General features: G+C 38.8%; 1 protein-coding gene across 4 annotated transcripts in view; it reads left to right on the top strand.

The window, feature by feature from the left end:
• Positions 1–12889, top strand: part of KLHL13 (kelch like family member 13) — a 176361-nt gene that overhangs the window by 30266 nt on the left and 133206 nt on the right. The gene's annotated exons all lie outside the window — the stretch shown is intronic.

Genomic DNA, 12889 nt, shown 5'->3' with positions numbered 1-12889 from the left:
TGTAGGCTTCACAACTTGAAAGGATGAAGGAGTGAGAAAGTGGGGAGGAATAAAGGATGAAGCCCAGGTTTCTGGCTTGCACTTACTTGGTGGATGGCTGGCTTTTCCCAGTGCCAGAGAATACAGGAGGAGGGGGAAAGGGAAAAAGCAAATCATGTAGATAGGAGGAGGAGTTAAATTCTGGACACAGTAACACCAAGGGACTTGTGTGCCATCCAAGTTATCTATTAGACAGTTGATTATGTGGTTCTGGATCTCAGAAGAGGTCTTGGCTTAAAAAAATAAAACAGTTGTGTTTTTTATCACAGTAAAAAATTATTAAAAAAATGTTTTAAAAAATTTATTTTAGAAATCGTCAGCAAACAGGTGGTAGTTGAAGCCAAGGGGCTGCACAAGATTGATTGCCCAATGAGGGTATATAAAGTGAGAAAGGCAGAAATATGAAACAGAGGTAAGGGAACCACCAACATTGTAGATGGAGGTGTGCAGAGGAAGAAGAGATCCAAAACAGTGGTATTTTAAATATTTAATTTCCTCACCTTAATAGTGAGGAAAACCGGGAGACTAAGGGTGAGTGGATTTAGGAAGCGGAGGAGGAGACGTTTAATCTAGAGAGTAGTCTTCAGTGTCATGCTCCAGAGATGCCTGGTGAAAAAGGAGTGAACGTGCTCATTGACTTGGATTTAGCTGCTAGAGCTTCTTAGTGACCTTGGTTTGCGAGAGCAGTTTCATATAATGCATTCTTTTGCAATTATGCTTTTACCAGTCTTCTCCACTGGAGACATCTTTGCATTGTCCGCAGTACCTAATACATAGTAGACACTCAAAAAATATCTGTTGAATTAATAAATTTGAATGTCATCTTCCTTACTGTCAGGAGAAATTCTAACTGAAGGGTGCTTATGCTTTGCCAAAAGCTCGTTATTTGGTGGATAGAGTAACAGTTTGCCTCTGTGTCACGTTTGTGGAAAAAATCATAAAAATTCCTAATTACAGTAGTTAGGACAGTTACTAATTTTATGTTCTATTGGAGCATTAGAGGATTTTAGCATTCAAGATTATTAATATTTATTTTGCAACAGTTTTTCTCTCTTTTGGTTCTTCTTCCTTGGTGTGTTGAAACCTCAATTTCAGTTGAGGTCACTTGTACCTTATTTAGAAAGAGCAGCATAGGAAGAGAATGTTGTGGTGTGTTCTAGGAGTAAGGTTATTTTGAAATGAACTCTTCTGTGATATTTTTTTAATGTACTGCAATGTAGCAAAATTAACAAATTGCAATATGAATTATTATACACAATTTGGGTTTATGTGCAACTTTAAAGGCGCTTTTGAACATTTTCATATTTGTATAATTTTATTTATTTATTTATTTTTCCCCCCAAAGCCCCAGTAGATAGTTGTACGTCATAGCTGCACATCCTTCTAGTTGCTGTATGTGGGATGCGACGTCAGCATGGCCGGAGAAGCGGTGCGTCGGTGCGCGCCCGGGATCCGAACCCGGGCCGCCAGCAGTGGAGCGCGCGCACTTAACTGCTAAGCCATGGCGCCAGCCCATCATATTTGGATAATTTGTTTGGTTTATATGGCCTTAGTCACTTCGGCTTCTGGAGCATTATCATTTAGTTAGAATTTAGTAGGAATTTATGTAGCTTTCTTTAGATAAAATTTTCTTTTTAAAGGAGGTGGCTCCCACTGTAGTGGTGGCATTGAGGTGAAGGACTGGGAGGAGAGAGGTGTGTAGTACTATGTGGAGAAAAGGCAGTGTTATGGTTAATTTTATGTGTCAATTTGGCTATTTGGTAAAACAGTATTCTAGATATTTCTTTGGAGGTATTTTTTAGATGAGATTAACATTTAAATCAGTAGACTTTGAGTAAAGCAGATTACCCTCCATAATGTGAGTGGGTCTTATCCAGTCATTTGAAGGCCTTAATAGAAAATGACTGACCTACCCCAAAGAAAGAATTCTGCCAGCCAGCCGACTACCTTAGGGCTCAAGCTTCAAAATCAGCTCTTCCCTGGGCCTCCAGCCTGCCAGCTGCCACAATCGTGTGAGCCAGTTCCTTAAGATCTGTGTGTGTGTATTTTATACTCTTGCTTCTTTTTCTCTGGAGAACCCTGACTAATACAGAGGGAAAATATACTTTTGCTTTCTTATTTTTAGTATTTTGCTTCCCATGTCTACCTCTGTATTTTCTCTTGGTTTGGTGCTTTCTGGAATCATGCGGCATAGGTGATTACAGATGCAGTTCGGTGAAGGTGCTGAGACCTTCCTGTGTATACAGCAAGGGACATGCTAGCTATTGTGGTGACTCCTAGGTGGACAAGGCTAGGCCTCTGCTCTTGAGTTTAAAACTGGAAGTGATCAAACGTCTGTGAGATAAGGCAGATGGTGATCAATTCTTTAAGAGAAAGCTGAACAGCTTGCAGAGGAAATCCGCTGAGAGTGATGACTTCTGCTTGGGCGATTGGGGAAGTTTGGGGCTGGTCCTTAAGGATGGGTGGGGTTTAAATTACTGCCTTGTGGTGGAGGAAGTGGGGTTGTAAAAGCATATCCCAGAAAGAGGGAACACGATGAACAAAGGCCTGCGACTAAGGAAGTAGGGGGTGCATTGGGAATAAGAAAAAATGTTATTATTGTTTTGCAAGCAGCACTCTCTAGGGTGGCATCTTCAGAATTAAATGGACCCTAGAAAAGAGACAGCCTGCTGTTTCTTCTCAGCGGCTATGGGTACGAATGAATGCAAATGTGTGCAAACGCTTGTATACTATTCTCTGTTTTCTTTCTTTTTTTTTTTTTGTGAGGAAGATCAGCCCTGAGCTAACATCCGTGCTAATCCTCCTCTTTTTGCTGAGGAAGACCGGCTCTGAGCTAACATCTATTGCCAATTCTCCTCCTTTTTTTCCTCCAAAGCACCAGTAGATAGTTGTATGTCATAGTTGCACATCCTTCTAGTTGCCGTATGTGGGACGCGGCCTCAGCATGGCCGGAGAAGCGGTGCGTCCGTGTGCGCCTGGGATCCGAACCTGGGCTGCCAGTAGCGGAGCGCGTGCACTTAACCGCTAAGCCACCCGGCCGGCCCTATTCTCTGTTTTCTTTCACGAGTTACTTCTGTTGAGGGACACCACAGCCTTATCATCTAATCTGGTCTGTTCTACTAATTGGGACTGACTTAATGTTACCTCTGGGTTAAGTGTCACTCAGGGTTTGGAAAAAAAAATTGAAGCTTGGGGTTTGAGAATCCCTACTTCACAATTGGCCAGCCCTGGTGGTCTAGTGGTTGAGATTCCGTGCTCTCGCCGCCGTGGCCCGGGTTCGTTTGACCACCCCACCCGTCTGTCGGTTGTCATACTGTGGTGGCTGCGTGTTGCTGTGATGCTGAAAGCTGTGCCACAGGAATTTTAAATACCAGCAGGGTCACCCATGGTGGGCAGGTTTCAGGGGAGCTTTCAGACTAAGACAGACTAGGAAGAAGGGCCTGGCCACCCACTTCTGAAAAAATTGGCCATGAAAACCCTATGAACAGCAGTGGAGCATTGTCTGATACAGCCCCGGCAAGTGAGACGATGGTGCAAAAAGACCGGGCAGGGTTCTGTCTGCCGTCCACAGGGGCGCTAGGAGTCAGAATCTGCTAGACAGCACTAACAACAAAAACTTCACAGCTGTGCTCAGGGCTTATCTCATAGCACCCATTGGGGCTTGCAGCTTCTTGGGAACATGGCTGGTGGAGCCCTGTGAGGTATTTTTTCTTTGTTAGTGAGGTATTCTTTGCTTGTGAGGTGTTTTGTAATAACTCAAATGAGATGGCATACATGAAAGTGCTTCTTAAAGTCTAAAGTAGTGAACAGATGCATCCCTTATTTTAAAGTTTTTTTCTAGAAATAGTGAATGTATATTAATGTCATATTTATGTTTTTGAGCAAGGGTCTTTCTCTAACTTTCTGTAATCAAATATTGGTATTACAGCTTTTGTTTAAAAAAGTTACTGTTATCTCCCTGCTTGGCCATTTTTGAACTTCATTCAAAGGATTTAATTCATAGAGGCTGTAGAAAGGACTCCTTATAATTTAATGTCACCTATAAGCAGTCCTGTAGCGTGTTCGTATTTCATAATCCCTAAATATCGGTCCAATTTGTATTCTAAGTGACATGGATTTCATTTTTAAATATTTTTAGTTAGGTTTATTGAGGTATGAAACCTTTTACGTATAGAAAAAATGCACCTGTTTTAGTGTACAGTTCTGAGTTTTGACAAACATATAATAGTCATGTAACCAACACCACAATGAAGATATAGAACAGTTCTATCACCACCTAAATTCACTTGATGTGTATTAAGCCAGTTTATTTACCCCCAGCCTCTGGCAAGCACTGGTCTGTTTTCTGTCCCTAAAGTTTTGCCTTTTCCAGAATGTCATATAAATGGAATCATACAGTATTTAGCCTTGTGAGTCTGGCTCTTTTTACTTAGTTAGCATAATATCTTTGAGATTCATCCAAATTGTTGCATGTATCAGTAGTTTTTGCCTTTTTGTTGCTGAGTAATATTTTTTGGTATGAATGTACCACTGTTTGTTTATCCATTCATCAGTTGAAGAACACTTGGACTGTTTTTAGTTTGGGGTGATTATAAGTAAATTGCCGTAAGCATTTGTTTACAGATTTTTGTGTGAACATAGGTTTTCATTTGTTAGGGTAAATATCTTGGGGTAGGATTGATGGATCATATGGTAAATGTATGTTTAACTTTATAAGAAAATGCCAAGCTATTTTCCAGAGTAGGTGTACCATTTTGCATTTCTACCAGCAATGTATAAGAATTTCAGTTGCTCAACATTCTTGCCAATACCTTGTTACTGTATTTTTTTTTTTAATTTTAGCCATTCTAATAGATATGCAGTGGTATCTCATTGTGTTTATTTTTTTAAGTGAATGAGTCTTATTGTATGTAATTTATTCCTGCCAGCACCTTGGTGTTGTCAGTTTTTTTTTTTAACTTTAGCCATTTTAGTAGTTAGTAATGGTACCTCATTGTATTTTTTTAAATGAATGAATTTTTATTGCATGTAAATTATACCCCAATAGTTGATCATTTAAAAAAAGTACCAGCAATCAAGTAGGAGAAACAATAGTAACATAAAGGTGACTAAGAATGAATATCTAAAGTAGAAAAAGATCTTGTAAAATTAAAAAGAAAAGCACAAACAGGGCAAATGATTGAAATGGTAAATTCACAGAAAAAGAAGTGTGAATAGCCAATAAGTGTACGACTCCCCCTCACTAGCAAAATATCAGGAAATTCAGTGAGGCTTTTAAAAAAAATGTACGTCAGATAAGTCCAGGGGTTGGGCAGATAGTTAAGCTCGCTTACTCTTCCTGGGAGTGTCAGTTAGTATGGCCTTTAGAACAATTTGGCAGTATCTATGAAAACAATACAAATATCCTTCATTCCAGTGATTCCGCTTTGAAGACTGGATCCAATAGAAAGCCTTTCATATGTGTGCAAAAATGTATAAATAAGAGTGTTCATATATTACTTGTAATGAGAAACTATTGGAAACTCCCTAAGTATGCACCAATGGGGAGAATAGATAAGGAGTTATCTCATTGCGTTAATTTTCATATACTTAATGGCTAATGATTGTGAGCATCTTTTCATGTGCTTATTGGTCATTCTTATATCTTTTGCTTAAGTATCAGTTCAGAACTTTTGCTCATTAAAGAAAAATTGGGTTTTTATTGTTGAATTGTGATTGTTCTTTATAGATTCTGGATGCAAATCCTTTATCAGATATGTGGTTTACAGATATTTTTTCCTAGTTTGTGGCTTGTCTTTTCATTCTCTAGATAGTATCTTTCTCCGAACAAGAGATTTTAATTTTGATGAAGACCAATTTATCATTTTTTTCATAGATTGTGCTTTTTTGTGACATAGCTACAAGATCTTTGCCTAATCTAAGATCCTGAAGATTTTCTCCTATGTTTTATTCCAGAAGTCTTATAGTTTTGCGTTTTATATTTAGTTCTGTGATCCATTTTGAGTTAACTTAAAGTTTTATTTCCTAGGAATAATTTCATTTGTTTTAGCTCAAAGAATATTTTTATTTATTTATTTTTTTGTGAGGAAGATCAGCCCTAAGCTAATATCCATGCTAATCCTCCTCTTTTTGCTGAGGAAGACTGGCTCTGAGCTAACATCTATTGCCAATCCTCCTCCTTTTCTTTCCCCAAAGCCCCAGTGGATAGTTGTATGTCATAGCTGCACATCCTTTTAGTTGCTGTATGTGGGACGTGGCCTCAGCATGGCCGGAGAAGCGGTGCGTCGGTGCACGCCCGGGTCCGAACCCGGGCGGCCGGCAGCGGAGTGCGTGCACTTAACCGCTAAGCCACGGGGCCGGCCAAGCTCAAAGAATAAATGTGCTATGGAGGTGTAGTTGTAGGAGCTGTCGTCTTCAGTCCGTGTTTTGGAAGCATGGCTTCGTCAATGACTTGAAGCTCTTTTGACCTTGACCAGCATTAAGAAATATAGTTGACTTCGTGACTTAGTTACTCAAAAGTGTGTGTACCTGTAACAAAAATTTCTTGAAAGAGTACTTATACTTAATACCAGTATTTATCCTTACTATTTTTTTCCTGCAGTTCTAGAAGCGGTGCGTCGGTGTGTGCCCGGGATCCGAATCCTGGCCGCCAGCAGTGGAGTGCATGCACTTAACTGCTATGCCACGGGGCCGGCCCCTTGAACATTTTTAAATAATACCTCCAGCTATGTTGTCAGAAAATAACAGAAGAGGACTAATTGAAATAATTTACTGTAAAACTGTAAATTTTGTTTCTTCAAATTATTTTAGTTGTGATAGAATTTTAGTAGCTGTTAAAATGGTGATGTGAAGCCGTTGAGGAGGTATAATCCTGTGGTGTTTGTGTTTAATTATCTATCCCTGTCTTAGTCAAGTTTCTTTTACTGCTAAGCAACAGAAACACAGCTAGCAGTGGTCTAGGGGATGGGTATGGGGTGGGGGGCAAGGGCAGCAAGCTGGCAGGGCTCAGTAACCTTGGCTGCTGTCCTCCCATTCTGGTAGCGTTTGTGTTTTGGGCTACATTGGCTTCATCTTTGCTTCTTTCTATGTGAGTCCTTTATCCTTCTCTCTCTGAAGACTGGCTTTCTCAGATTCTCTGTGCACGTGGTTTCCCCAAGACCCTGAGTTTACTTTTAGCCACACTAGAATTGTTCTGCTCCACTTCCCTGGAGAGACAGTATAGTTTAGGCAGATTCCACCACAGCTTTGCCCAAGGGGAGTGGGACCAGAAGACACAACCCAGGTCTATCTCTGTGCATTGAAGATATGAAGTTCTCAGAGACTGAGAAGGGTATTGGGTCTACTGCAATTTCGGAAAGTACTGGTTGGCCTACATTTATCTTCTAAAATGTATTTAATTTGGTTTTCAGAATATATAAGTTCATAAAAAGTTTGTAGGGTATCAAAAAACAAAACTAAAGTAAGTTATTTAGGGGTTGCAAAACCAGAAAAAGTCATACTGTCAAATGACTTTTTTATTTCCTTCATTTTTCAAATAATTAAACTTACATAACACATAGAAATTTAGTTGAATATATTGACCATAGAGTGCTCTGTATTTTAAAAGGTGGCAGTCATTCACATACAGAATATTTGTGGACCTAACAATTGTGGGAATTGGAGGTTAAAGAAAATAAATATTTAAAATATTAAACATGATTTACAGATTTAAGTTGCAGAAAATTTTTCTTCGTGCTTTGAATGAAAGCACTTCATTTGAAGAGTTTTCATTTACATATATTAAATTCAAAGTTATCATCAAATAGGGAAGGGACGATGGGAAACTAACATATATTACGACTCTGCTTAGTTAGGTACTTAACATTGTGTTAGTCCATTCAGTCCTTACAACCACCCTTTGAGAAGGAGGTATTGTTATCCCATGGCCATTGAAGAAATTAAAACCCAAGGGAAACAGCTAGCAAATATGTGGGCAGGCTGGGATTTAAGCTCAGGTCTGCGTGACTAGCAAGTCTCTTCTCTCCCTACTCTACTGTTAGGGAGTATGAAAAGTTTATTTTCAGTAGAGGAGACTTTCTAGAGGAGGCTGTAAGTAGGAGTATAGAGAAACTACCCAGCTTGTTTTCTTGTCTATATACTTAAGACTCAGTCTCAGTGTCAAGCATGTGGCAACCATTTTTCCAATATCTGGAGCGGAAAGAGAGCCGTATCAGGTATCTACTGTTAGTCACTTAAGCACCTGGATTTTTCAGAGGTCATTAAGTGATAAATCAATGTTTTAAGATAGCAGTAGCTTCTTCAGTTTGGAAAAAAATGTCTTTTAACCTTACATTCTAAAGATTAATGCATGCTAACTTGGGAATTGGGGGGAGAAAAGGGGAAAGCTGACCTTTCTTTTTCAGTCTGAATAAACAAGACGAAAGTAAAGACTGGCTAAGCAATATAAGGCTGTATTTTAAGCTTTCCATTTTTAATGTGAAAAAGCAGAAAAAACATATATGCTTCAGAAATTTTTGTTGAAGACAAATAGTTATAACATAAATGCTTTATGTTTTAGTTAGGTAAAATAAATTTAAATGGTCTGTTATTCATGATGTTGACTTGAGAGAGGCAAAGCCATCCTTCAGATATTCGTGATTTTTACCTGTGAGTTAATGACAGTTTACTCTCTAATTTATCAACCTAAATGGCTTTGGCAAATAAAATTAAAATGAATAACCATTTGGTAACTTCAGACTTAGTCTGAAAAAATTTAAAATCATGGCTAGTGTGTAATTCCTAAAATAATTAATTTTTGTCTTTGGATGGTAAAGAATATGCATTAAAGTTCCAGCAAAAGATAAGAATGCTCTCTTTGTAGATAATCTGATCAAGTGTGGTCTCCCTGGCTTATCACCTAAGATTAATTTGACACAGATTAAATCTAGCCTTAATACTTTGTTTATTAAGAATTCACAATGACCTTTTTAAAATAGAGAGACGAGGGATGTGGATGACCTTGATGTTCCAGAATTTATTGCCGCTGTCCTTCAGGACATGAAAGGAGGAATCAAAATCATTGTTTTAGTTCTTTAATTGTTTGGCTGTTCCTTTAGAAGCTATATTTTCTAGGTAAGGAACAAACTAATATAGCATGACATGCTTCAAGCATCAAACATCAGAGTCTTGACCAAACTGCTTTCATGTTTCTGTTCTAAAAGTATCTAATTAAAAGTAACCCAGAGTTACTGCCTCAGATGTTGGCCCAGGCTTAGGGAAAATGAAGGCCACTTAGAGTTAATGGCTTGAACCAATTGTCCTCCTTAGTTCTCTTCAGTGCCTTGAACATTTTTTCGTTGGTATGTTTAGAGCTGTGATGGGAGCCCATTAGTGACAGAATTTTCTTCTTCGGAAGCTAAACCCTTGGTAGTGTGACCTCTTGACCTTTCTTATTTTCTGACCTCTTGACCCCGTTTTCTTATCCCTCTGCAGTTCAGCACATACACAGGCCAGTTGAGGTACAACTTTACTCTAGTGGTGAGGGTGCTATGTGGATTATAGACTTTAAAAGAATTGATTAGTCAAATTCAGCTTCTTGCCACCCATTCAGAATTGAAATTCTAGGTAGTCTTTGTTCTATTTAAGACTCCTTAATCAACCCTGATGCTATGGCTACCGCTGGGTCAGGTCTAAATTGACCAGAAGTCAGTTTTGCATATTCATGCTCGAATTGTTGGGTTTCTTATAAACCACTTCTCAACTCTTTCTTTAACTTCTTTGCTTCCAGTTTTTGGGCTACTATTTCTTAGTTCTGTTTGCTGAGCTATGAGAGTACCAGTGATGAAGAACATTTTCCTTTTTCTCTTGCCCAGCTTCAGGACTAGTTTTTGAGTTCTTGGTTCAGGTCTCTGCAAGTCACTGTATGTGGCTCTCAGTCCTATCAGACCCCTACCTCCTTCTTTTAAATAAATAATTTGTAACACTTTCTTTAATTACCAGAAATAAATTTCATAGATAATATAACCTATCTATACATGTAATAAAAATATAACACCATGATTATAATATAAAGGACAAATGAATGTAGTTTATAACACAGTATGTATTTCAGGATGTAATTGTGAGGCACAGTTGTATTAGAAGATGGAATGAAGTAATTGATGCTTGGACCTACTTCTAAAGAGTCAGTTTGGGTTTGTGAGAAGTAAGAAGATAATTCTGTATAGGATACTAGGAAAATGAAAAATTAATAATGCACATGGGCCATAATCAGACTTGTTTGTATATGATAAGAGAAAACAGGAAATTCTTGAAGTAGGGAAAACATGCCAGGACAAATGATAGACTGTCACAATGGAGAAAATGAGGAAGTATGATGTTTTCACAAATGACCTGGGCCATAAGTATAGTGACAAAATAATTTCTTATGTTGTGATATGGGACAGGGTACTGACGAAGTGTCACAGAAAGCATATCTCATATTTTGAAGTATTACTACCTGTTGAGGCATATTTTAGATTACCAGTACTTCAAAAGACATATCCTTCTCTAGGTGATGATGAGTAGAGGATGATTTAAAAAGAGAAACAATAAAACAAGAAGCTATGCAGAAGTGGGCAAGAGATGTCTCTACACAGAGAAGATTGAAAAACAACAGGCAATCCCCAAACAAGTACTTTCAATATGATCTTGCACAGCAGAGGTTTTTTTAGTGTTATAAAATTTTTTTCAAATATATAGTATGACAATCTGAAATATTAAAAGTTACTTTTATTGAGAGTCATGTGGTTTGTGTGTCTACTAATTTAATAATGCTCTGTTTGAAATTTATGAAAAGGAGACTCATATCCTCTGTGACATTTTTGGAGAGGTTTCATTGCTTTTGCAATAATACCACTATTGCACTAAAACTCTTTTGAACAAATAGGTAGTTGAAAATGCTCTAATATATAGAGCATGGAGAGAGTACATCATTTAATTTTGAGACAATATCTTTGATTCAAGCTTCTCTCTCCATAAAGACTTTGTCCTAAATTATTGGGCTTTTCTCTTAGCTTCTTATAAATGCTACCTAGTATTAGTATTTACAAGAGTGCTCCTGATACCTGTTTGTGTTGGGTTTAGTCTGGCAGAACATTCCTCTCTTCTGAGATATGCGGCAATTCTTTGTTGTGTGGGACTGCTCCACACATTCCATGACTATGGCCTCTGCCCTCCAAATGCTAGTGGTTTCCCCCAATAATTATAAGTTGTTAAAGCACCCCAGCACATTTCCCAAATGCTCCCTAGGGAGTGGTAAGCACTGACTCATTGGCTCTACCTTGCTATAAGTACATACCTACATTTCTCAAAACAACCTTCACAAATTTCATTTATGATTTAAAAACATTTACGGTTCTTCCCCATATTGTCTTAGAATGAGGATCTTTTCCACAGTGTGACTGTTATGGGCTGAATTGTGTCCCTGCTAAATTCGATTGTTGAAGTGCTAATCCCCAGTATTTCAGAATTTGACTGTATTTGGAGATATAGGGTATTTTAGGGTGGGCCTTAATCCAATATGACTGATGTCCTTATAAGAAGAGGAGGTTAAGACACAGAAGGAAGACCACATGAAGACACAGGGAGATGATGGCCATCTGCGAGCCAAGGAGAGAGGCCTCAGAAGAAACCAACCTTGCCAACACCTTGATCTCATTCTTCTAGCATCCAGAATTGTGAGACAGTTATTTTCTGTTATTTAAGCCTCGCAGTCTGTGGTACTCGGTTATGGCAGCCCCAGCAAACTAACACGGTGACTGACTGATACCCCTTAATGTATGTTACCTCCGTGTTGATATAGTAGGGTAGCAGTGTAATTTAGTGATTGCAGTTCAGATTTTCCAGGTTAGAATCCCAACTCATCCACTTAGTAGTTGTGACATTGGGCACAGTAATTAACTTTGTGAAGTCTCTGTTTCTTTACTTGTAAAGCGAGGATCATAATACCTTTCTCACTGGGTTGTTGTGGGGATTAGGTGAAATAATTAATGTAAAGTGCCTGGCACATAGAGGACTTCTATAAAGATTAGTTCCCTTTTCATCTGCCTCCACCTTTAGGTGTCTTTTGCGTTTTCTAAAAGGATGTAATGGCATGCCTGGGAGATGAGCCTTTACTGTGGGAATTTCGGGCTGCCTGATTGGTGAATGGGGAGAGTTGGGCTTTTTCAAGACCTTTGTAGTTGACAATGTGCATATAATGCTTTGCAGTTTAGAAACACAAAGCACTTCACATTCAGTTATACATGATGCACTGGCATTAACCCTAATTGTGTCTCAGGAGATATTATTGTAGCCTTTGTTTTGCTTGTCCACCTTCTTTTAAGACACAGAAGACCTGTCCCTTGGGAATCCATTGGGTTTAGTCTTCCTTCTCTGTGTTCCATAGCACCATAGCATACATACCTTTGTTCATAGTATGTGTATGCTCTATTTTAATGGTCTGTTTTCCCCATGAGAAGGAGTTCTTTGAAGGTGGTTACTGTTCTTTATTCATTTTTGTATCCTTTTTTTTTTCCTGAGGAAGATTCGCTCTGAGCTAACATCTGTTGCCAATCTTCCTCTTTTTGCTTGAGGACGATTCGCCCTGAGCTAACATCTGTGCCAGTCTTCCTTTATTTTGTATGTGAGTCGCCGCCACAGCATGGCTGATGAGTGGTATAGGTCGGTGCCTGGGATCCGAACCTGCAAACCCGGGCCACCATAGTGGAGCTTGCCGAGCTCAATCACTAGGCCACGGGGCCAGCCCTCATCTTCATATCCTTAATGTCCTTCACAGTCCCTGGTTCTTTGTAGGTGTGCTATAAATTACATGTCACTAACATTTTTTGAG

The sequence above is a fragment of the Diceros bicornis genome, chromosome X (genome assembly GCF_020826845.1).
Source record: "Diceros bicornis minor isolate mBicDic1 chromosome X, mDicBic1.mat.cur, whole genome shotgun sequence".
NCBI lineage: Eukaryota > Metazoa > Chordata > Mammalia > Perissodactyla > Rhinocerotidae > Diceros > Diceros bicornis.
The sequence above is the reverse complement of the archived record's forward strand: the minus strand, read 5'-3'. Positions and strand labels throughout refer to the sequence as shown.